Source organism: Thalassophryne amazonica, chromosome 4, assembly GCF_902500255.1.
Source record: "Thalassophryne amazonica chromosome 4, fThaAma1.1, whole genome shotgun sequence".
In the NCBI taxonomy this organism is placed as follows: Eukaryota; Metazoa; Chordata; class Actinopteri; order Batrachoidiformes; family Batrachoididae; genus Thalassophryne; species Thalassophryne amazonica.
Window position 1 is genome coordinate 9228125 of NC_047106.1, and position 24022 is coordinate 9252146.

At 39.7% G+C, this 24022-nt stretch overlaps 1 protein-coding gene and 1 long non-coding RNA gene across 2 annotated transcripts in view; one reads left to right on the forward strand and one right to left on the reverse strand.

Annotated features, from left to right (window-relative positions):
• The window catches only part of si:cabz01090165.1 (uncharacterized protein LOC100333421 homolog), a 950945-nt gene that overhangs the window by 13749 nt on the left and 913174 nt on the right, over positions 1 to 24022 (forward strand). The window lies entirely within an intron of this gene.
• Positions 317 to 18394, reverse strand: LOC117509389. The gene is made up of 3 exons (XR_004560397.1): positions 18384 to 18394; positions 17888 to 17893; positions 317 to 429 (listed from the first exon to the last, which is right to left on the reverse strand). It is a non-coding gene; the product is annotated as an uncharacterized LOC117509389 (long non-coding RNA).

Below are 24022 nucleotides of genomic sequence, written 5' to 3' on the forward strand. Positions count from 1 at the left end.
CCAGAGATGAGCAGGCTTCCCTTTGGGATTTCCACTATAGCAAGCCGGAGGAGGAGACACTACACGCAGTGGAGAAGAGGTAAATGGGCCGGTGTACCAGCTAGGCTAAAAGGTAACCCACTTAAGCCCCCGTTACCTTCCATCTTCCTCTCAAATGCCCACTTGATCCGCAACAAGATGGATGAAATAAGGCTACAACGTACAATATACAGGGATTATGCCAGCTGTTGCAGCATATTCATGGAAACCTGGCTGGATAGGAACCTCTCGGACACTGCTATCAAGTTAGCTGGCTTCTTCACTCACTGGGCTGACTGGGATTAAAGACCTTGCCCAAGGGCCCTTAGTGATTTTCCAGTCAGGTTGGGATTTGAACCAAGGATCTTCTGGTCTCAAGCCCAACACCTTACCACGAGACCATCAGCTCCCCTCTACCACTACCATGATAACTGTGTTGCCAATAATGAAGCTTAGTCATACTACCTATCTCTGCCTGCCTGTTGTTGTGTTTACGTCTCTTAAGTGCCTACTGCAGTGTATTATGTTTTTACAACCTGAGCTTATTGCACTTTATGAAATGCACTTGTGCCTGTACACTGATTGTTTGAGAAATGCTCTAAATGTAATTATGTTGCGCAAACAATGACAGTAAATTATTATTATTATTATTATTATTATTATTATGGATTTTAGGCCATATCGCCCATTGCAGTGGTCCAAGAGCTTTGTAGAGGAGGATTTTCATCTTGTGCTGAAGGTGTCTGATGTGGAAAACACAGGTGCCAAGCTGGCTGAAGGCAGTTCCTGCACACTTGAGTCAGTGTTAGATCTCCTGATCGATGTCACATGGCTTCCCAGTTATGGAAAGTGGGTCAAGTTGTCCAGGACTTGTCTCCCATCAAGAGACTATAGTTTTGGGGAATCTGTTGATAATAAAGTGGTTATTTCACACATTTTAAATTGGTTAATGGCATTGCAGATACAAAAAGTAAATCAGGCTTCTCAATATAAAAATTGTAAAAATTAGCTTCCTTATACTCAAACTGAAAGTAAATCTCTACAAGTTGATGTAAATTAAAAGCCAAGATGATGGTTTGCATAAGTAATCACCCCCTTTGGTATAATACCTGTAAATAATCAGTTTAATTGCCAGTTTTCTTCATCTAAGTCAGGGGATGGATACATGAACATTTCCAAATTACTGAATGTGTCTTGATCTTTATTTACTTCACTTATGAAGAAATACAACCAGTATGGCACTCTATGGTAAATCTGTGTGGAGTAGACAGTTCTCAAAAACTGAGTGACTGTGCAAGAAGAAGAGTGAGGAAAGCCACCAAGACATCCAGACAACCCAGAAGTTACAGGCTTATGTTGCTGTGATTGGAGAAATTGTGCATAGTGCATGTTTTGCATTTTGTATCCCCAGTTATACAGCTTCATAATAAAGTGGGAGAGATGAGGGTTTTCTTTCACCAAAACATCAAATCTAGGCTTACATCTCAGATGTACCTTCTGGCAAATTGTAGCTGAAGTTTCAGGTCTTCCTTTTAATAAAATCCTCCTCTACACCACTTCATCAGGAAGCTGTATAAATGCGGATACAAAATGCAAAATATGCACTATGCACAATTTCAATTTTTCTAATTACTTCGTCACTCAGTTTTTGAGAACTGTCTACTCCACACAGATTTACCATAGAGTGCCATACTGTTTGTATTTCTTCCTAAGTGAAGTAAATAAAGTTCAAGACATAGTCAGTGTCTTGGAAATGTTCATGTATCCATCCTCTGACTTGTCTGAAGAAAACTGGCAATAAAACTGATTATTTACAGGTATTATACCAACGGGGTTGATTACTTATGCAACCCGTCAGCTTGGCTTTTATATTTTTAATTAATTTATATCAAGTTGTAGAAATTTACTTTCAGTTTGAGTCTAAGGAAGATAATTTTAGGAATTTTTATATTGAGAAGCCTGATTTACTTTTTTTGAAATGCCATTAACCAATTAAAATGCGTTAAAAAGCCACTGTAAATTTACTTACGGTTTCCATTTTTTTTTAGTGGACATTGTTTGACAAAAGAAGAAAAAAAAATGTCTTTTTGGACAGATTAATTCATATTTGACATGCTGCCCCCCCCCCCCACCTCTTCCATATCCTTTTCTCCTTTGTTGAAAGAAAATACACAGTGTGCAGTCCCGCTGACTTCTTAATTAATCTGTCGACTTAATAAATGAACCTTGTCCAGCAGTAATGTTTGTTTTATTTTATTTTATTGTTGGCCGCACGCTGCGCCTTGTTTGTCTCTGTGCCACACTGTAACGGGCAAACCATTGAAACTCTCTAACAGTGCAACATCCTGCTGATTTCTTATTGAATATATAATTTTATTTATTAATCTGTGCTGTGCTCCCCGTGCAGCATGCAGATAGACTTCAGCACCGATGTGTTCACATGATTTCAAGGTTGACGTAATTTTTGTCAACAGAATGATTACAGAGATTATTTGTGGTAAAAACTCAGGTGTGAATGTGACACCTCTGCTGTTGCCGGGTCGAGTGTCTGTCATGCCAGCATCTGTCTCCATGTGTGAAAGAGGTACCACACAATGAATGTAGGCATGGTGTCAATGCCCCACTGAAGGTGCACAAAATAGTACTTGTGTTGGTGGTTGATTACTTGCATCATCCTCAGGTACTTGATGCAAACCTATGCTAGTTTATCTTCCTCTTGCTAGATTATGTTAACATTAAAATTAACTGGCTATGTGTGTGTTTAGTCCAGTGATCGAAGGGTCACTCACAGATATCACCTTTTTGTTCAATTGCAGCCATATGTTAATTTGCATAATTTAATAAATCAGACCTTTAATCTGCAGACGTTTTGAAAAGCCTTGTGCATATCCTTAATGTGCATGGTACATATAACCATGAGTGTAGTAGCAGGTAGCTCAGTGCGTTACCAATAATTAGACCTGGGTGATTCACAGTTATGCATCCTTTTTAGACACCTTTTTTCAGCACATTCCATGTTAGATGAAAGGAAAAAAATACAATTTATTTCTATTGTTTTTAGTGATGACCTTGAATCACGTTAGTTGCAAAGATGAGTTCCTATTAAAGTTCAGTCCATCACCGGACTAGGCCCCCACTCAGATGCCATCTTCCAACGACTTGAAAGAAAAGCGTAAACCTTCAATATTTTTGCCTTCTTTTGACATTTCATTTGAGCTCCAATCAGAATCTGACTTTTGTTTCCTTGAACAGAATCCAAATGATTTTGTTTTAAGTCCTTAAAGTTTGTGGTGCGGACTTTGAAGTTTGTTCAAACTGAACCAATCCCTGTGAGGAGTTCGCCACACAATCTTGTCAACCACACCAAGGTTCTGTGGCAGATGGTGTGGGTTCATCTCTCTTCTTGTGAGGAAAAGTCAGTTTCCTCTGAAGTTATTCCTTATCTATAAATGTCCCATCTGTCATTGAAGTATAGCATCCCAGCTGAAACACCACAGGCCAACAGAATCACTGCACACCAAGCACTTTATTGGGCTTTTCAAATTAGGGAATGTGTACCTACTCACATCTCCATTGTTCAGCAGCCGTGTACAGTTTCCCTTTACCACTGGCACATCAGAATCAATAATCCATTCAGACGCTTTGACTGAGTCCAGTTTTTGGTGAGTTTTGATGTGAGAATGTGCTCAATCATGATATACCTCATCTTTTAACACAGCAAAATTAAAACTAACAAATGAACAAAAGGCCCCCAAGGAAGTGCCTGTCAATGTACTTGTGTCACATTAATATTTCGTAAAATTGTGTGAAGGCAGTTTGGTGTAGTTTGCACATGTAATGAAACTGGATATGCTGAAGACATCAATGCAGAGAACAGACAGGGAGTTGAGTTCAAAGATCTTTAATCATGATCCTCAAACAGGCCAAGGTCAAACACAGTCTGTGGACCAGAGGTCTCTGTGAGGAGTTAATCAGAGGCAGTTCCATGAAACAGACCAAAGCTCAGGATTCAGATCGATCAGCATGGCAACAATGTTCAAACGGCAAAACAGAGGCAGTTAGCAGAGACAGGCCATAAGGTCAGTTCACAGTTCAGGCAGTCTGTCAGGCTGAGCAAAGGCGAGGTACAGACAGAGGCTGGACACAAATGCAGGCTCTCAAACTGGACACATGAGTAAAAAGGATGGTCTTTATTACAGGCAAGGTTTCGGTAAACAGGAAGGCAGTCCACGGAGCAAAAGTATCAGGTAGGGACAAGACAGAGGACGTGGTCAGTAACAAGCAGGGTCAGTACACGAGCAACCAGGTTTATCAAAGCTGAGGCAGAAAGCGGGATCCGGTACACAGAGCAGAGTCAAAAACACAGCTTGGCATAATCAGGACAGTGATGAAGCGCTGGTAAGTGAATGACATCAACAAACGAGCAGGAAGGAAGTGAACAGATGCAGTTTAAATAAAAACAGCTAGTAATAGGATAATGAGGTGCACGTGGTGGGAGAAGGACCTGGAAGGGGGGTGTGTAAATCTAAGAGGGGAAAAGAGATGCAAGAAAAGGCAGTGACAAGTGGGCAAAGAAATGACAAATGACAAATGGGGCGTGGCCAACAGTGATGAGGAAGTGCAGGTGCAGGACAAGAGAGTGCAGTTATCAGAGGAAGACTGTGATCACAATGAAAGTGGGTGTGAATACATGAGAACTGAGATGAGTACAGATGAAGACAGGATGAGACAGGCAGGCATAAGTGAGCAGTGAAGAGAATTCCTGACATGACAACTAATGATCAATACAAACTAGAACAGAACAGGAAAGCAAACCAGAAGATAAACACAAAAGAAAAACTACATAAAGACTGATCAGAAAATAATAGGAATTAAACACTAAGCCAAAACTAAACTGGAACAGACTGAGAAATAAACTATAAGTAAAACAGAGACTAAGAGATAACATGACATTAAGGTAACAGAAATGTGAACAGCAAAAATAAGCAGATGATAACTAAATGATAAACAATGAAAACACAGACTGACTGAACAAAATAAGAATGGAACCGAACCATGGTTGAACTATACAAAGTTACAAAGAAACAAGGTGGCAAAGAAAAACAGAACATCGAATAAACCCATTATGAAAATAAGCAACTAATAACTCAAAGCGGGAGCAGATGTGGAAAAAAGAAAGGGGAAGAAAATAGGATCAAAGCCCGGTTCAGGGCGAAAATGTGACACAGTCACTCTTGGTAAATTAAAGAAATGAAAGAAAAACAAGGTAGAACAGGAAGAAACACTGGTTGGCAACAAGGAACCACAAGGAGATATAATGCTGGTCGTCACAGTTAGTGCGGCAGATAAGAGAATATTTAGAGCCGAATCCTGCAAATGGTGATAAAAGCATCAAATTCGGCACAAATACTCTTTAGACATGCCTCTTTTGAAAAACAACAACAACAACAAAAAAACGATTAGCCACTTGAATTTTCAGTCGGCGGCCAAAAAGGTATAGTTTAAACTATCTGTAACTGAATTCTTGGAGTTATGGGATAAAAACAGCAAGAATGGTAGCAAAGGTTATTATTAGTTAGTTACATAGTTGGTACAGGGATCAAAAGTTAAAGTTGCTCCAATTTTGGTAAAAAAGTGATGCAAATTATTACTTTAGTTAACAGGGTTTTACAAAGGAATAGTCTGAATCCTCAAGAGATTTTGTGAGATTTCCTGAATCTTGGAGGGAGTGCCAAGATGGCGCTGTTGTGTCTGGCTGCTCGTCTGCTGCTCTCCAGTCTGTTTGTTATTTTATTGTTTTTAATTTATGATGTTTTTGAGTCAGAGGCACTGCGGGTGTATGAACGCCAAACTCTGCTGGATCTCCAGCGCCCGGTTCATGGTGCGGTGTGGTTATCGGCGGGTGGACAGAACTTTCCACCCCCATTTTTATCGGAGGTGCCAGCTTTTCTGTGCCGTGCTCCTGTTTTGCCTTTTGGCCAAAAGCACAGTCATCGCCGCAGGAGACGGAGTGGACGTCTGGTGAAGCTGAAGCTCTGTTTGGCCTGCTGTTTGGCTTCCGGACGAGCTGTGCACAGAATTCTGGCAGGATCTGTGCTGCCCTGGCGCCTTGTGGATCCGGTTAGAGCCTGAGTGGTGCCGCTGGTCGGCTCTGAGGACTGTCGGCCCGGACGTCCACATCTTCGCTGGATTGATGTGCGCCAGTGGCGCTCTCGGAACCTGGGCTTCCTTCGCCGGGTTCCGAACAGTGAGACTGTCATCCCCACTGAGGTCCTTACCCTGGGTCTCCTGAACATCAGATCACTGTCCTCGAAATCATTGTTGATTAAAGATTTAATCATGGATCATCATTTAGATATGATTGGCTTGTGTGAAACCTGGCTCAAACCCATAACTCTCCTTCCTCTGAATGAGGCCAGCCCACCGTACACATTTAGTCACGTGTCTCGTGGTGTGAAGCAAGGCGGGGGTGTGGCTTTTATTTACAAATCTAGGTTTTCTTTATTAGCTGTTGGTGGTCACAAATATAATTCCTTTGAGCATCTGACTCTCTTTTACGACCATGATGCTAAGTACTGTCAGGGTCATAAAACTGGAGCTCAGCTATGTTATTTTGTCACTGTTTATAGGCCCCCTGGCCCATATTCTGACTTCTTAGATGACTTTGGTGTGTTCATCTCTAGTTTGTCAACTAGTGCAGACAACATTTTGATTATTGGTGACTTTAACGTTCATATAAATAATTCCTCTGATCTCCTTAGCAAATCATTTATGCAAATTGTGGATGCTTTAGAATTCCAGCAATGCATTCAGAACCCGACACAATACCCTGGATCTGGTTCTTGCACGTGGGTTTGCTGTCACAAATATTGGCATTTTGCCTCTCGCATCTATAGTCTCAGACCATTCACTTATCAGGTTTACATTTACGCTGCCACGCTTAGTGGAACAACAACCTTGTCTACTACTGCAGTGTCGTATTAAACCCTCAACTATGACTGAACTTGAGGCCAGACTACCTGATATTTTAGCTTTGAATCTGGAGAATGCTAAATCAGTGGACAGCCTTGCGGATAGTCTAACTTTAACGCTGAAAACTATACTTGATAAGATTGCGCCTCCTCTTTTAAGGTCACGCCCTCCTAAGGCACAGTCACCTTGGTTCAATGATTATTTGCGTGACCTCAGGCAGAAGGCTAGAGGTCTGGAAAGGAAATGGTGTTATTCCAAATTAGAGGTGTTCCGCCTTGTATGGCGGGATGCTATTTTAGATTATAAGCATGCACTACTGGCCACGAAGCGGACCTAATACTCTGATTTGATCAGTAAAAACAAACATAACACACAGTTTTTGTTTGACACGGTCGCATTTCTTATTCATGGGCAGCCACCTGTTAGTCGTTCTCCATTTTCAGCACAGGATTTCTTGGATTATTTTGAGAAGAAAATAGAAGATATTAGGCTGAGCATATCTCAGCATGCCTCAGACCAGCCATTAAAACCTGCTATGGAGGTGGGCGCTACCATTGAGGTGTTACCTAGATTGACAGAATTGAATTGTATTTCATTGGGCATGCTGATGAAACTTGTGGCGTCTACAAAAAGCACAACCTGTTTATTTGATCCCATACCAACAAAATTGTTTAAGGACCTGTGGCCCACTCTTGGGCCGACTGTGATGGAAATTATTAATCTGTCATTAACCTCTTGTTGAAATACCATATCATCTCAATGTGATCACTGCTGACTTCTTGCCGACTTGCACCATGAGAAAACCTGACTTTCCAGAACCATCCTGTAACAGCGACCAGACAACGTGTGGATCACCATGTTTCACCAATTGGCCAATCTCTGTGCATATGGTCAGTAATGTGAGATTTTAAAAATATGTACTGTATATTGTAAGGAATGTGAAAGATATTACTGCTTGGTGGGGGTCGGTTATTTTGCTATCCGGGTACCTCCACGTTGGCGCACAACACACTCCAGCCCTAACACCAATCATCCTGTAATACTGTAATAACAAAAAAATTGTGCTGTAAAAGGAAGTGAAGCAAATAAAAGGAGATGAGGAAAAGTGATGTCACAATAAAACAGGAAGTGAGATAGAAGACCAGGACCAGGGCAACACAAGAACGCATAAGACCAAACTTGATAGTGCAAACACCTTTCCGTCATTTAGTTGATAATTCCTCAACTTGCTAAAGTACTGGCCTATTTAGTTTTCAAGTCCAGCTAACTAGAGTGAAATGTTAGCCTTTATTTGTCTCACTTGTGTTCCAAGATCTGTCTCTTCAGCTGGACTGTGATACCAAGGACCCCTCTAACCTTTCCGTCCTGGCCAAACACCATGTCCTCTCTGCGTCTCGAGCTTCTTCAGACTTGTTTTTATTTGACTCTTTGTATTATTGTGATCGATGTGTTGCTGTCACTCCATCGTTCTGACTGTGGACCACTGGTTTTCTCCCACAGCACATTTTAGTGTAGTTTTTTTTTTTTTTTTATTCTCCCCAGTCAAAACAAGGAAGAATATAAAATATTCATAAATATGCAAATTAGCCAAACTGCTGCCCAGCAAAAAAAAAGAAAAAAGAAAAATAATGATCAGGTATGTTGTGTTGTTGTTGTAGGAGATGAAATAGAAAGATTTATCAGACACTGATATGCTTCACTGTGGTTTGTTCTCCACTGAGACAAATTTGGAATATGATCAAAGCAGCACTAATTCTATTGTGAGATAAGCAGAATGCTCTCATTCCATAGGAAGGTATTTGTATTGGTGCACTGGGATGCATTTAAATGGCAAACACAGGGTATCGATAGATAAATACCAATGATGTGTGCTGTTGCAAAAGAAACATCTTTTATCTTTTATGCATTTATTGGTTTTGTTGGATCACTTTCTCATACAAATATAATACCAACAGGGATTTGTGTTAATGCTGTCCAGAGGGTGGTCACCTCCATAATAAAGAAAAGGACACCAAGCCCAAAAAGCAGACCAGCAGATGATGGATTCTTGTGGACACAGATTTTTTTTTTTTTCATTGCATAGGAATCATGGATCTGCATTTCTTAATGTCAGTTATCCAAATAGCAATTGGTTTGTGGTAGGGATGGGCGATATGCCCTAAAATCCATTTTGCGATATACATTGCAGCCTCTTACGATAACAATATATATCACGATATATAAATTAGAATAGGACTTTTTCAGAACAAGTTGCATAGACCCTAAGGAAAACCAAACTGCGAAACTTGTGTATCCAACTTTTTCAAATCTGGACAAAATCTATCTTCATATGCCAGCAACCTCTGTGCCATGTGAGACGGTCATCTCCAAAACTGGAGAGGTAGGAAGGAAGAAGAGGAACAGACTCAAGCCTAACACCACTGAAATGATCCTATGAAAACCTTTGAAGTGCCAAAATCCCCATCATTTTGTACATCTATTTTCATAACAGTCCCTAGTTACACAAGCATTTCTCAATTTATATTTTATCCCCAGGGCTGTGGCTGCCTACTGCTCCTAGGATGGGTTAAATTCAGAGGACAAATTGTGTTCTATGTATACATGTACAATGACAATAAATGCTCTCTTCTATAGTATTCTATTCTATATCACTATGACATACAGTAGTTTATGATGGAACAATCACATTATAACACAAATATATTATTAAGGTCTTAACGGAAATATAGTACAAATTTTCAAGATGCACATAGAACCTTTATTATTAAACATCCATGATAGCACCTTACTGTTTCATAGCATATTGTCTTTTATTGTTCCATCAAATGCTCCGAAAAAAAATGAACCATTTCAACACAATTGCTTCATATTGATTCAGTGGTTCAGAAAGGTTCAGTTGTTTGCTGTTACTCATCATTGTACAGGACTGAATTGGCTTTCCAGGCCACCACTGTTGGCAACAGCTGAAACTAGCACATTTGCTACAGTGTGGCTTTCATTAATGACAAAACACCTCCCGGCTATCCACCAAACAGAAGCACAAACTTCCTGACTCAGGCATTCTGTGTCATATGGGGCAGATTTAGCAATATAGAGGGTGATATCAGTATCAGTCTCTGGACTCAGTGTCTTAATGAATGCAACACCTTTAAAAAAAAGAAAAAAAAGATCTTTTGATTTTTTTACAGTGATTTAAATCATGCTTTAAATCAGCTGATATAAATCGTACCAGCTGTTGGGTTCACCAATTATTATTATTATTATTATTATTATTATTATTATTATTACTAAGAAAAGTACCAAACTACTACGTCTAGCCACTTTGCAACATTTTAACAATAAAGCCCTTCTGAACTCTGGTGGTTCATTTAGCTGGATCTGTTGGATTGTGGTTCCAGTCAGGTCAATTTCTTGATAGGCCTTTGGGGTCTTACCTTCCCTGTGTCTCAGGCTGAACCACTGGTTTTCCCCTGTGATCTCAGGAGTTAGTCCAGCTTGTTTGCGTGCAGGACAGAACAATGGTCCTGTTGCGGTTTTGTGGAAGATGATGGTCAAACCACGAATGAATGTTTTAGGGGTTTTTTCACAAAAGATACTGTGGTGGCTTTCAAAAACTTGTAGAAGACCGAATTAAAGTCTTTGTAAAAAATTAGAAAAAGTTCATAGCTGGATAACGAGAGTTCTAAAATTACAGAAAAAAAGGAAAAAAAGAAACTGTTTGCAAATTTGTTCTCAATCTGACAAACTCAGATAGGAAGTTGCTTACTAAAGGCAGAAAACCTGACTCAAGCCGTAAAAGTTTTCAAGTCTGGAGTGTTACCATCAAAGGTAACGATACAAAAAGGAACACTGAGCAAAACCACAAAACAAAAGAACAAAGACCCATGTGTTGGAACTTCAGCAAAGGTAGGCCGCACATGTCCTGCAATGACCAAAAAAGACAAAAAAACACACAGTGCAGAGAAAAGAGATGGCCAAGAGCCAAAAATGGAAGAAAGGAGCCAAGAGAGTGAGGTTCTAGGTATTTTAAGAGGAGGTGTCATAATTATGCTCTGCCTACTTCGTGTATCGGTTCAGCTCACACAGAAAGTAAGAAAAAAAACTTCAAATATACTGGAAGACATTCTGTTCCTTTTTTCTACAACATATATGATTATTACATTTCTTAAATACTTCCTAAGAAAGAACTTGATTACAGGGAAAAAAAAAAAAAACACAGACTGTGAGGCAGTCAGAGTCCGTGGACATTTTTAAGTCAAGACTGAAAACCTATTTTTATTCTCTTTCTTATGAATAGTTTTTTTTTTTATCTGTTTTATTCTTTACTTCTGTTTTTATTCATGTATTTGAATTTTGTATTCATTTTTAATTATTTATTTAAATTTTATGTTGAATTGTTTTATGTAAGGCGCCATGAGATGGCTTTTGCTGTGATTTGGCGCATTATAAGCTAATTAAATTGAATTAAATTGAAATTGACAATTCATAATAACATTTGACAGACATCAATATACATATAGAAACTTTACCTGCAAGAAACATGTTAAAAAATTAGACTGTAATATACAATTCATCTTTTGATTAATTATACAAACAGGAAAAACATTATAACTTTTATACTTGGGCTAAAAAAATGTTATTTGAACACTGAAGCATGTCTGTGACCTGTTATCTTGGAGAGAGAGAGAGCTTTGGCGTCTCTGGCTTTGACAGATTTATATGAACTGTCCCATCATTCACTCTGAACTGACTTTAATCCCCTTTTGGTTTCAGAAAAACCTTTGAAGTATAACCATATTGATTACTCTTGTAAGAGCTGAGTGCTTGAACGGGAATTCCACAGGAAGTCAAGTAACATTGGTCCTTTAGTTTAAAACATTCCACCTTTGGGATGTTGGAAGGACAGTTCTTTGGAAAGGAAGACATTACTGTATTTTGATGTTGTGAAAATTAGTTTGAAATCAGCTTCATTACAAGAAGGGACCCTGCCTCACGCCCTATCACTGCTGGGATAGGCTTACCCCCCCCATGACCCTTAACTGGAGTAAGCAGTTGAAGATGAGTGAGTGAGTGAGTGTTCAATTGTGTAGCCCTGAAAATGTCCAAATTTTGTGCAGTCTGACTGTGTGCACAATTGCTCTGACTGAAATGTAAGTGTGTGGTCGGGTCAGGTCTGGGAGGGTGCCCAGACCTCACACTGGGGAATCACCTTCGGTCCTCAATGGTGAACACCACTAAGTTGAGCAGCTGAGCAACTGTTTTTTTTTTCCTGTCTGACTTGCATGAGTTAAACCTCAAATCATCACAGCAGACACTTATTTTGTAGTCGTGGGCATGTGGACAGGTTTTCAGTAGGATCTGGATTGTTGGTGTAGTCTGAGTTTGTTGCCGTTAACACTGTCACTGTACATTCACATCAGCGAGTTCCTGTCACAGGACACGTGTTCACGTGTTAAATTAAGTGTAATTTATGATGGGTGTCTGAATTCTAAAGAGCTGATTATATCTAAAATTGAAGTGGAGGCAGTAAAACTGGCCTTATCTATGACTCACATACATAAACTATATAAATAATGATGAAAGACTGGAGTTGAACTCTTTGAATATTATGCCAGTATTATATATATTTTTTTTATTTCAATATTCACATTATGCAGCAGAAGTGGGCACACCCCTGAGAAATATCACCGAAAAGTCAAATGATTCAAAATTGTATCACCTCTCAATAATTCCATTTTGTCTGGATTGAGAAATCACTTGTTTCCTCTTACGGCCATTCAAACACAAATACTTTTGAAAGACTACAGTATATTGAAAGTACAATAGGATTTCAAAACATGTTACAAGTATTCCAATACTTTAATATGTTTTTTTTTTTTTTCACTTCTTTCAGCTGCCAAGAGAGTGAGGTTATTAGGGGGGTGACAGACCAGCTCATACAGTCCATCTCACCCTGTCTTCTACATGTTCTTATGTCATACCAGCCACCAGCATCTTCTCCCTCACCAGATCAACAGTCCTCTATGGCCATCCCGTTCACCTCCTGCCTGGCTGTAAATCCTCAGCATCCTTCTCTCGATATACCCACAATACCATGATTCACGCCTAAGCATCTCAGTCTCACCTCTCTCACTTTGTGTCCATACATTATGGCCTGTGCTGTCCCTCCAAAGGACAGTGTGACATTGTAGATGGACTACCATAAAATGTATACATTTTATAGGCTGTATTAAATCCTAAGAAATACTATTTGTCAATGTTTAGTTAACCCTTAACCCTCAGGTATCCACAGACTTGCGAGCACAGCAATATATATATGTTTCAGGGCTCATAAGCATTGAAAGAATAATTGCATTTTTGTTATCTAATAAGATACCCTTCATTGAAGGTAAAATACACTTTATCCCTCTACGGCCTAATGGTATTTTCTTGACTTCACCATATTTTCAGTAATTCCCATTTTAAGGTAGTTTTTGTATAATGTACATGTGGTGCATAACAAAGTGTTGAGAAAAATCTCAGCTATCAGAATATGTGACATATATTCGCCTAAAATACTGTATAGAAAAATAATTTAGCCCTAAGTTTCAAAATATGAAATATGTTTTCCAACATTTTTAAAATCTTTAATGAATATACATTTTATAACTGTAGACAAATTGTGCAGTGATATCAGCTCCAACCACTGGAAACTGCATGGCAGAGACCTGATACTTTCAGACTCATAGTTGTAAAATAAAATCATTCAGCAGTTCCAGCTAGATGTGTTGTGTCAAAACTCTATCCAGGAATATCCATAATTATCCTTGCACCATTCGGCCATGTCTCTCCACATGTCTTTTCACGGCAATTTCATTGGCTGGAAGACTAAATAAAAATTAAAAGCTGTTTTTAGCCTGACAAGATTTATTTTGGCATTCATGAGCATTTAGTGGCATGTGAATCCCCGAAGGAGAGACACTGTGCTCTGGCTGTAGCCTCTGGCAGACAAACAGATATAGACTCATGTGACTCATGTGATTTTGATTCATTGGCTATGAATCAAAAATAGTCCAAAAGTGAACTTCAAGCAAGAGGTGACACTGTTGTTTTAGGAAGTGGTCAAACAAAATCTCTGTGACATTCTGTCACTGACCTACTAATAAAAATATGATGAAAAACAAACTTGGGCATACCAGTGCTTTCATGGACCCCAGAGGGCTAAATAAAGCAAGATTATGTCAAAGCAGGCATCTGCCCGCCAACCATAGTGGCTGGACCCACAATGCAAAATCCCAGACTAGGCTTTGGTGTAGGAGAAAACATGGTCTTTATTCCAGGCTCTGGTTCGGTACACATGTGATCAAGCAGCGTAGCAGAGGTACAATCAGGATCAGGCAAAAATGCAGTCATGGTTGAGCAGGGGTCAGAGGCACGAGCAAACATGGATATCCAGGATGAGGCAAGAGGTGTGGTCGAGGAAAACAGATACGATAGACGGCAAGGCAAAAATTAGGACTGACAAAGAGAGCTGGAATGTGTACAAGATAACAAACTGGTGCTGGTGTGGTGACTTTGAGGTGGTTAAATAAGACAGGAGTTAACAAGGTGCATGTGAGGAACAATCTAGAAAGGGGTGTGGCAAGTGAACGAAGATTAAACACTGTGCAAGATGGGGAGGAAGAGAGTGCACAAAGTGAAGTGATGTAAGAAACAAAGACGCGTGAGCAGGTGCCAAGAGTGAGAGTGAAAGAAGACACAGAGCGGACAGAGACAAAGTGAAAGACAAAGACATGAGGCAGGTGCAGAGATGTGAAGTGAGAACATCATCGGATGGGTGTGAGAGAAACAAGAAACTGTGAACCGAGGAGATAAACAGATGACAGAAGAACTAATAATTAACAGAAAGCAAAACTGGATGAGTAAGCATAACTGATGACAATAATGATAAACAAATTAAACAAGTGATAACCTAATAAAAACTACATGAGCATAAATGGAGATAAATACTAAAACTAAACAGAAGCTGACTAAGAAAACAAGGTGGTAAAACAAACCAGCAGTGACAAAACAATAACAGAAAACCAAACCTGACATTTAAGCACAACAAATGTTACATATGAGAGAAACTAAATAACCAAGTGATAAATTAATGAACAATAATTGAAAATACAACTGACTGAAGAAAACGAGAACAGAACTGAACAAAAGGCCAAAGTAAAACGTGACAACATAACAGAGAATAAACCAGGATGAAAATAAAGAACTAATAACTCAAAGCTGGGGCTCAAATGAAAAATGGGCTCAACGCCTTGATCAGGCCAAAACCATGACAGGTTAAGCTTACCTTTTATAACAATTGCACATTTATATGTTTTAGCAGTTTTGAATCATTTGACATTTGAAGTGCAATTGACATAAAATTTATTATCCCAATCATTCACAAGTTCTGCTCAGGTACGGAAAAAAGAATACAAATATCCACATATGGGTACAGGCCATAGATGTTTATGGCTAAATATTCATATTCATATAAATGATTATGAATAGATCCTTATCATTTGATTGGTGGTTTGTATGGCATGTGATATGTTTTATTTGTATCATTTGCCTTTGTGTTCCATTCACTATGCAATTTTGGTTCTATTTAGTGTGCAATTTTGGTTCTATACATTTTGTGCTATTGCACGCTGCTGCGCGCTCACACTAGCGGTGAAGGCACTTAACTTAAAAACAAACAGCGGCCTCACACAGTGCCCAGACTCGCTGGTATGGATATTTCTTGAGGTGAATATACCATTCAATCGCCTCGATAAATAATTTGTTCCTGCTTTCACCTGAAAGATTGTAAAAACATTCATTGTTTGTTTTATATAATGGCTAAAATAGATCCCTGTCATTTGATATTTTATTCATTTATAAACAACAGAAAAAAGACTTACATTTTGGTGTTCCACCGCTGCTGAAAAGCTTTGTGTAGTTTCACAGTGCAACCAAAAATCACATCAGCTTTTCATCTGAACAGCTCTTCATGCCTCCAGACAGCTTACAGCGGAGTGGATTTGTTTGTGTGTGTGTGCGCGCGCACATGCATGACTGTGTGTATGTGTGTGCGCGTGTGTCGGTGTGTGCTTGTGTGTACATGCATGCGTGCAGAGTGCAATGGTACCAAATGCATGGAACCAAATTTGCACTCTGAATGGAACCAAACTGCTCTCTAAATGCAATGCAACACTAACGGGACAAATTAATCCATGTCATGTGACATACAAAGCATGAATCAAATGACAAGGATCCACTCAGCCGTTATATAAACAGTTTTATTAAAGAATGACCATTTTCTTGCATAATTATTTATGTAATTCACGGTTTATGTCCGTGGCACTTTAAGTGCTATTACATATCTATTGTATGCCTGCACAGCCCCATTCCACTATTTTTATTTGACACTAAACATAGATTTGCCCATATGTCTGTTTGACTTCTTTACTTCTTACAGTCATATTTTTATTTTCATCACTTTTCTTTTCTTGTTTATGCACAAATTACTTCTTACAGAAGTACTTTTTTTTTTCTTTTTCCCTTTACTGATGTTACTGCACCAATGACACCAGATGAAATTCCTTGTATGTGAGAACTTACTTGGAGAATATACCTGGCATAAATTTGATTCTGATTGTATTTTGTGTCTGGATTAATTGGACCTGGTTTGTGATTAGCTGGTATGATCAGAGGTCAGACAGGTGGTCTCATGACCAATGTCTACTTGAAATTTACTAAGCTTCCTTGGGCAAGGTCTTTAATCAGCAAGCAGCTCTGTGTGTGCAGTTGGCCACCTTGCACGGTGTCACACTGACAATGATGGATGTCTGAATGAGTGAATGTGAGGCATTAATGTAAAGCACATTGTACATTTGCATTTGATGGAAAATGGAGTGGAAAGTGGAGTTAACCCTCTGGGCCGACGCCATCATATACGACAGCTGAGACCAAGTTTTACTAAATTATAAATAACCTTTTAATAATATGAGATACAAACTTACTTTTTTGCTGAAAAGTTAACTCCGCAGACTTTCGAGCCAGCCATCCTCCATCTTTGTACTCCTCATAGAAACTGTGATGACGTGCGCAATGTGAGTGTCCAGTCGGAATTGCTTCACTGTCACATGGTTTTCCAAAATCCAATTGTAGGGCAGATTTACCTCACATGATAAACCAAAGATTGTTTTTAGGAGTGATGTGTTACTAGTAGGCCTGTTTGAATAGCCCCCTGGCTGCTGGGTCCAATGTGCCCTGTGCCATTACGCACAGTGATCAGTGAAAGTGAGCAGATGGAGGGCATCTCATACAGTCTCATGTGCTCAAACAAAGAGTGTGTGAGTATCAAGATTGCTCCACTAGTTGCCTGTGAATGTTATTGGATAAGCCTGTGGCAAGCTCTCTCACTCCGGTGTAAAGCACTGTTTACCATATCAATGGCGCGAGGTGGAGGGGCCGCTCCTTAAACTGAATGAGCCTTGAAGTGTGAAAGCTGCTTTCAGAGCAGGAGAGAACAAACACACAGTTAACTTCATAGTATAAGTTTGTGATGTGACCTTTGTGTAATAGCAGACGGAAATTGCTTTGAGATGAAGACAACAAAATGCATAGACTATTTTGTATATATTGTTCAAAATGTGCATTTGTGTTTATTGTTTGAACCTTTTTGTTGTACAGTCTTTCACCCAAGACCTCAAATTAACCTTTATAAAGTGTCAAAACAGTTGTTTATTATAGTTTGCTGTGTGTTTTGAATAAATGTATGTGGAAAATTATATTCTGTTTTACTTTTTCCTTTCTTATTTCTGATTGTAAACCTTTATTACACTTATAGCATATATATTCTGAAAGTACAGGTTGTCCTGGAAAAAAAAGAGACATAAAACTGGATTGTGGGATGCAGGGAGAGCTGTTAACAGCAATAATAAAACATTTATGCCAGGAGTGTGACCTGTCCAAAAAATGCCCTCGGACCCCAGAGGGTTAACCACAGGTTGGTCACATGATGTTAATTTTTGTTGTTGCTTTGGCATGATGTTAAACTGGAGAGAAAGCGGCACAGATTCAACATACTCTGCTGTACGTTTTGCTGGACATGTGATAATCTCATTTTTTGGTGTGTCCAGCTTTGTATCACCACACAGTCCGTGAGTCATTGATTGCTTTGCTCAAGGACACACAGACACACAGATGGGAGTAACTCAGGTTTGGAACAGAAACACTCTTCCCCACATGTCTGTTTCTGTCTCTCATTAACAGCTGATGGATTCCTGATTTATTTATTTTTTTTATTGTTATTTTCTTAACTGCACAGATTAATTGATACATGCATTGTTTGTAGCGCTGTGGTTTTGAGACAGTGTCTCTCAGGAGACGTCATCGCTGCCTTGGAGAAATTGCACACAGCCAGTGATCGAAGCGTGTGTGTAAGTTTTAACTGCGCTCTTGCTGGTTCACAGTTATATCTGCAATCCATAAAAAATGACATTAAAATGGCAGTGAGATTGAATCCTTGCATGATTACAGTCATTGTAAGATTGTAAGTATCGCTGTGTTATTAGAAGTGTGCTTTTCGTTTTCACCAAGCACCCGTTATTCATTTAATTTCCCCATGTGCCCACCCGTGGCTTTCAATTTACACACACAGTTAAACAAATTCACACCTGAGCTTGTGCTTTTTTAGGCCCACAGAAATTAATTTGCGCCGTCCCCTTCGCATTAAGCTTCTCTGCCTCACGCGCAGATAGTGATAAAGCCTCTTGAATTGGTCGGTCGGCAGTTGTTAGCGTAGCATCAGGTATGTGATGGATCCCTGCTTCAGTCTTAATTGCGTTCCTCTGGACTTTGTTCCACTCCCCATGAGAGTCAACAATCTTCTTCATGCCTTTGATCCTAACGAGTCTTATTAACTACCATGACAACCGGAGGGGCTTCTGGTTGCAGCAGTGCTGTTGGGCCGTTTATTATTGGACTGAAATAAATTTCGATGCTGCAGGGAGGTTTTGGATTAGGAGGGATTGTGAGTCACAATGGTTGCGGTGCTGTTTCAAAATAAAATCTTTGTGTTAATTGTACTGAGTCCAAACATTTGTGTGCGAGAAACAATTTCTCCATTGTTCTCAGTCAGAAAGGAACAATGGGAACCACTGCTGGTGTCGACATTGTTGAAATGACTTGGCAGGAGCCCTCTCAATGTTTATTGACTCAAGGCATTGATGGGGTTTGAGAAGTAACTCGTCCAAATTTGCTCGATCTACCTTGCAGTTGTTGCACTAGATCACATGTGGAAAATCTAGTTCAGTTTGTGTTCTAATCCTTCCTTTATCATGGTATTTTTTGACCAACGTGCAGTTTCATTATTTTATTTAGGCTGCAGGTTGTTTTATAATTTGCAGTCTTGTGTCCAAAAATAAGACTGCTGGGCTAGCTGGCTAACTTTAGCTAGTCTTAGATCAACTTATTCCATGATATGAGTACCAAATATTAACTGTGCTTGCACAAAAAAAAAAAAATAAATAAATAAATAAATAAAAAGAAGCAGAAACATGATGCCCTCTATGTACCCAAATATGGTAAATGGGCTGCATTTATGTAGCGCTTTTCCATCTGCATCAGACACTCAAAGCCCTTTAAAGGGCCCTTAGTGATTTTCCGGTCAGGCTGGGATTTGAACCGAGGATCCTCTGGTCTGAAGTCCAACGCTTTAACCACTACCAGGGGTGGGCAATGAGGGCCGAGACACTGCAGGTTTTCCTTGCAACCAATCACCTCACCAGGTCGGTTGCTGATGAGCTTCTCCCCTGCACATAAACACCTGGTCATCAATGAAATCACCTGCTGAGACACCTGAACATTAATGAAATCACCTGCGAAGGTGATTGGTAGCAAGGAAAACCTGCAATGTCTCGGCCCTTTATGGCACATGATTGCCCACCCCTGCACTAGACCATCACCTCCCCAAATATGGGATGAAATATACAACAGAATGGGAAACTATAAGCAGAATGAAATGGTGGTGGAATGTGTGATTGGGTCAGGTCAGGGAGCAATGCTGGTTGCTCTATCCACCTCACCACAGAATCGTCTTGGGCCCTGGATGGCAACCACCAATGTAAACAGCTTCAGAAATGATCCATCTATTTCCTTCAGCCAGATAAAATGTGGGCATGTCCTTGACCTTCTCTAGCCACAAAGGTCCTCAACATCGAGGCACTTGCATATTCTCACATTCCATGACAAATTTGCCCTGATATGACCAGAATGTCAGAAATGATATTCACTCGCAATGCAAGTGATGCTCTTTGTTTTAGCCCCACTAAGAGAAAAGAGAAAGACCTTATTTGACGAGGCTGATATCTTTGAAGGAGAATGACGATTTAAGTTTTTCTGCATCTGTACTGCTTCTTGTCTTACTGTGTGGTTGTCAGACTTGGATGAGAACCAGTAACCTAAGGCCATGAAAATTCAGTAAGGTATGTCTTCTATAATATGTCTTTCCTTCCCACTGTCGCCAAGTGCTTGCTCACAGGGGGTCGTTTTGACAGTTGGGGTTTTTCTGTAATTATTGTATGGCTTTGCCTTGCAATATGAAGCGCCTTGGGGCAACTGTTTGTTGTGATTTGGCGCTATATAAATGAAATTGATTTGAATTGATAATACATTACTATTCTAAGATAGAACTCTACTAGTGTATACTAAGGTATCTCTAAATATCTATATAAAGAAGAGTACAATAGAAGAGTACAATAGAGTAGAGTAGAGCCACTTAGGTGCCTGGTCTTGAGAACCAGGGATGGTAGGTTGAAAAGCTTTTTTATCCCATGGGAACTCTCCCTACCCACCTAAGCAGCTCAAGAACATGGACATATCATAATCATGTATCATAAGACATATCATAAGAAAATACACATGATGTATATAAGTGATATTTACATAATAAGGTAATAAATAACATATACAAGAAATATAGTTACTACATAATATTATAGGAGTTAGTTTCTAAAACCTAAATATTAATACAGGAGAAGATTGTAGCATATGTATACCTAGTCTATAGACTAGTAGTAAAATTAAATTATAGCTAGTAGGCTAAGCTATAAATATGGTTCTTTTATCATAGAAACAGAAGCTGTGTTATATGTTTTAGGTATCTATCCAAAGTTAACCCTGCTAGCTTACTATAGGAAGACAAAATACATATTCTATATGCTGTCTAATGGAAACCCCAAACTTGGTACTATATGTTGATATCTATTAAAGAACCCATAAACTGAAGAATCATTAAAAATCTACACCATGTAAAATAAAAATGTAATGTAAATAAGCTAACTATAGCTAGAAGAGCTACAGTTAAATTAGCTGTTAATCCGCCATCCTTACCTAGCTAGCCAACAAGATAAACAAAGCCGGTAACTAGCGTATAAAGTATAATAGGATAGTTTAACCCTAAAATAATGGTGTTAACAAATACATATAACAACAAATGTAAACAAAAGTGTGTATTAACATTAGCTTTCCAAACAGAAAAGAACCAACTATATTGTTAGCTATGATAACCAGTGCTACAGCCAGCTAGATAAGCTAACCTTAGCTGTTAGGTGTAACTAATTGTACCTCACTCCTCCATTTTTATATTTAATATAATAATATTTTAAAAAATGAGAACAAGAAAAAGTTAAAGCATGCTGAAATGTATATGGAGACATGATATAAGTTGCTTAGTGAAAGGATATAGAGATGGAACTGCTCCCGGCTAAATATAAGTACCTTAGTGAAAGGATATAGAGCTGGAACCACTCCCGGCTAAATATAAGTACCTTAGTGAAAGGATATAGAGCTGGAACCGCTCCCGGCTAAATGACTAGATGACTAGATATCTGTGGTACTCTTCAGGTCTCTTCAGAGGATTCTTGGGTATCACTGGAGAAACAAACTTGAAGTTGTTGTTGTTCATTCGTCTGCTCCCGGTTTTTGTTCGGGGTCGCCACAGCAGATACAGCCAGATCCTCATTGGTAATTGGCACAAGTTTTACACCGGATGCCCTTCCTGATGCAACTCCATTCTTACCTGGAGAAACACAAACAGCCGCTGGTGTTCCAAAGAGGTCTCCCATCCAAGTACTAACCAGATCCTGCTCTGCTTAGCTTCTGAGATCTGACGGGGTCAGGCTGACACAGAGCAGACCAGCTTCCAAAACCTTTCCAGCAACTGTGTTGCAGACATTGCTGTGTTGCCACCTGCTGGACAGTTTAAGAATGTGCATCCACATCAAATGAATTTAAAGACCACAGTCAGTACAGTGTATGTACGTGCACTCACACTCATGTTACTTGTCCATGATGTGGTTTTTGAAAAATCTGTCTCTGCAGTTCTTCTCTTCACCAAAGAGGAGAGATTAGATTCCAGATTAGATGCAATTCTAGATTGTGCACATGTCTTTTGCTTCATGCTAATTGGTAAACCTGCAGGTTATCGTCTTGTTGTAGGCATCTATGACACAGACAGGAGTAGCCGAGGATCAAATCACTTCAGTTCATGTACAAACCCCTTCGACAACCAAGTCATCCAAGTCAACGAAGTCACCAGCGGTCACAAGTTTGGCGAATGTGATTTCCATCATAACTGTTGTGGTTTATCTTCTGACATCTGATTTTGTGTTTATCAAAATACAGTAAATGTGTGCGCTTGTACCTGTTGTGCATTTCATGTGAAATTTATAACAGGTGACTCAAAGGTCAAGTCAATGAAGAGAGACTCTCACGCGAGCAGCTAGGTAGCCACAACCGAGTCAGTCACATGGTTGCTGTGGCCAGTCAGGTAACAGTTGGTAAAACAGACATAACACATCTGTCAGACATAAAGCTGGAGCAGGATAAGAGGCAGTCAAACAGTCGGTCAGGGGGGGGGGGGGGGGGGGGGTGGTAATTGCCTTGAATCTGCCTGCTGATGGCTGCTTTCATCATTTCTGTCAATCAGCCCATTTACACAGCCATGTTTCCCATTTAGCCATGATAGGCTGTAATGTTCACTGACACCAGTCTGCTGCACGCATGCACACACACACACACACACACACACACACACACACACACACACACATAGGCACACAACAAACTCAACACTGCTAAAATAGCAAAGCACACACATATCCAAGCTCAGAAACACAATCCGGGGTTGTGCAGGAGGACTTGAGTGGTGACTGCATCTGGCAGGCTGTAAGTTTCATTGCATTACTCAGTCGGGGGGCTTTGATATTGATCCTGTTTAATTTGTTTCAGATGGACTGTGGTCCATTTATTCAGAGAGCCGTGTTGATTGCAGAGTTGTGAACATGCATTCTCACTCTGTTCTGCATCACGCAAGTACACCACAGTCCACCTGGGCAGGTGGGACTCCGAGCGGGAACTCAGTGTACAGATTATGGCATTTGATTAGACACTGCAGATTGAGTCAATTTGACTTAGTTTAATAAAAACCATACAGTGTGACATATGATATATTAAAACAGTGAACAACTGACTGACACAACAATTCATTCATTCATCTTCCACCGCTTAGTCCAATTAAGGGTTGCAGGGGGCTGGAGCCTATCCCAGCAGTCATAGAGCGCGAGGCGGGGTACACCCAGGAAAGGACGCCAGTCTGTTGCAGGGCCACAAATAGACCAACAAGCACAGACACACACACACACACACCTATGGACAATTTTAAAGATTCCAGTCCACCTAACCTGCATGTCTTTGGATGTGGGAGGAAACCGGAGCACCCGGAGGAAACACACGCAAACACGTGGAGAACATGCAAACTCCACACAGTTAAGACCGAGGGAATTGAACCCACGACCTTCTCACGGTGAGGCAACAGTGCTAACCACTAAGCCACCGTGCTGCCCACAACAATTCAGTGCTGATAAAAACAACAACAAAAATAATAATAATAATAATAATAATGAAATAAAATCCAATGCTTATACGAGGTCTGTCCATAAAGTATCGTACCTTTTTATTTTTTTCA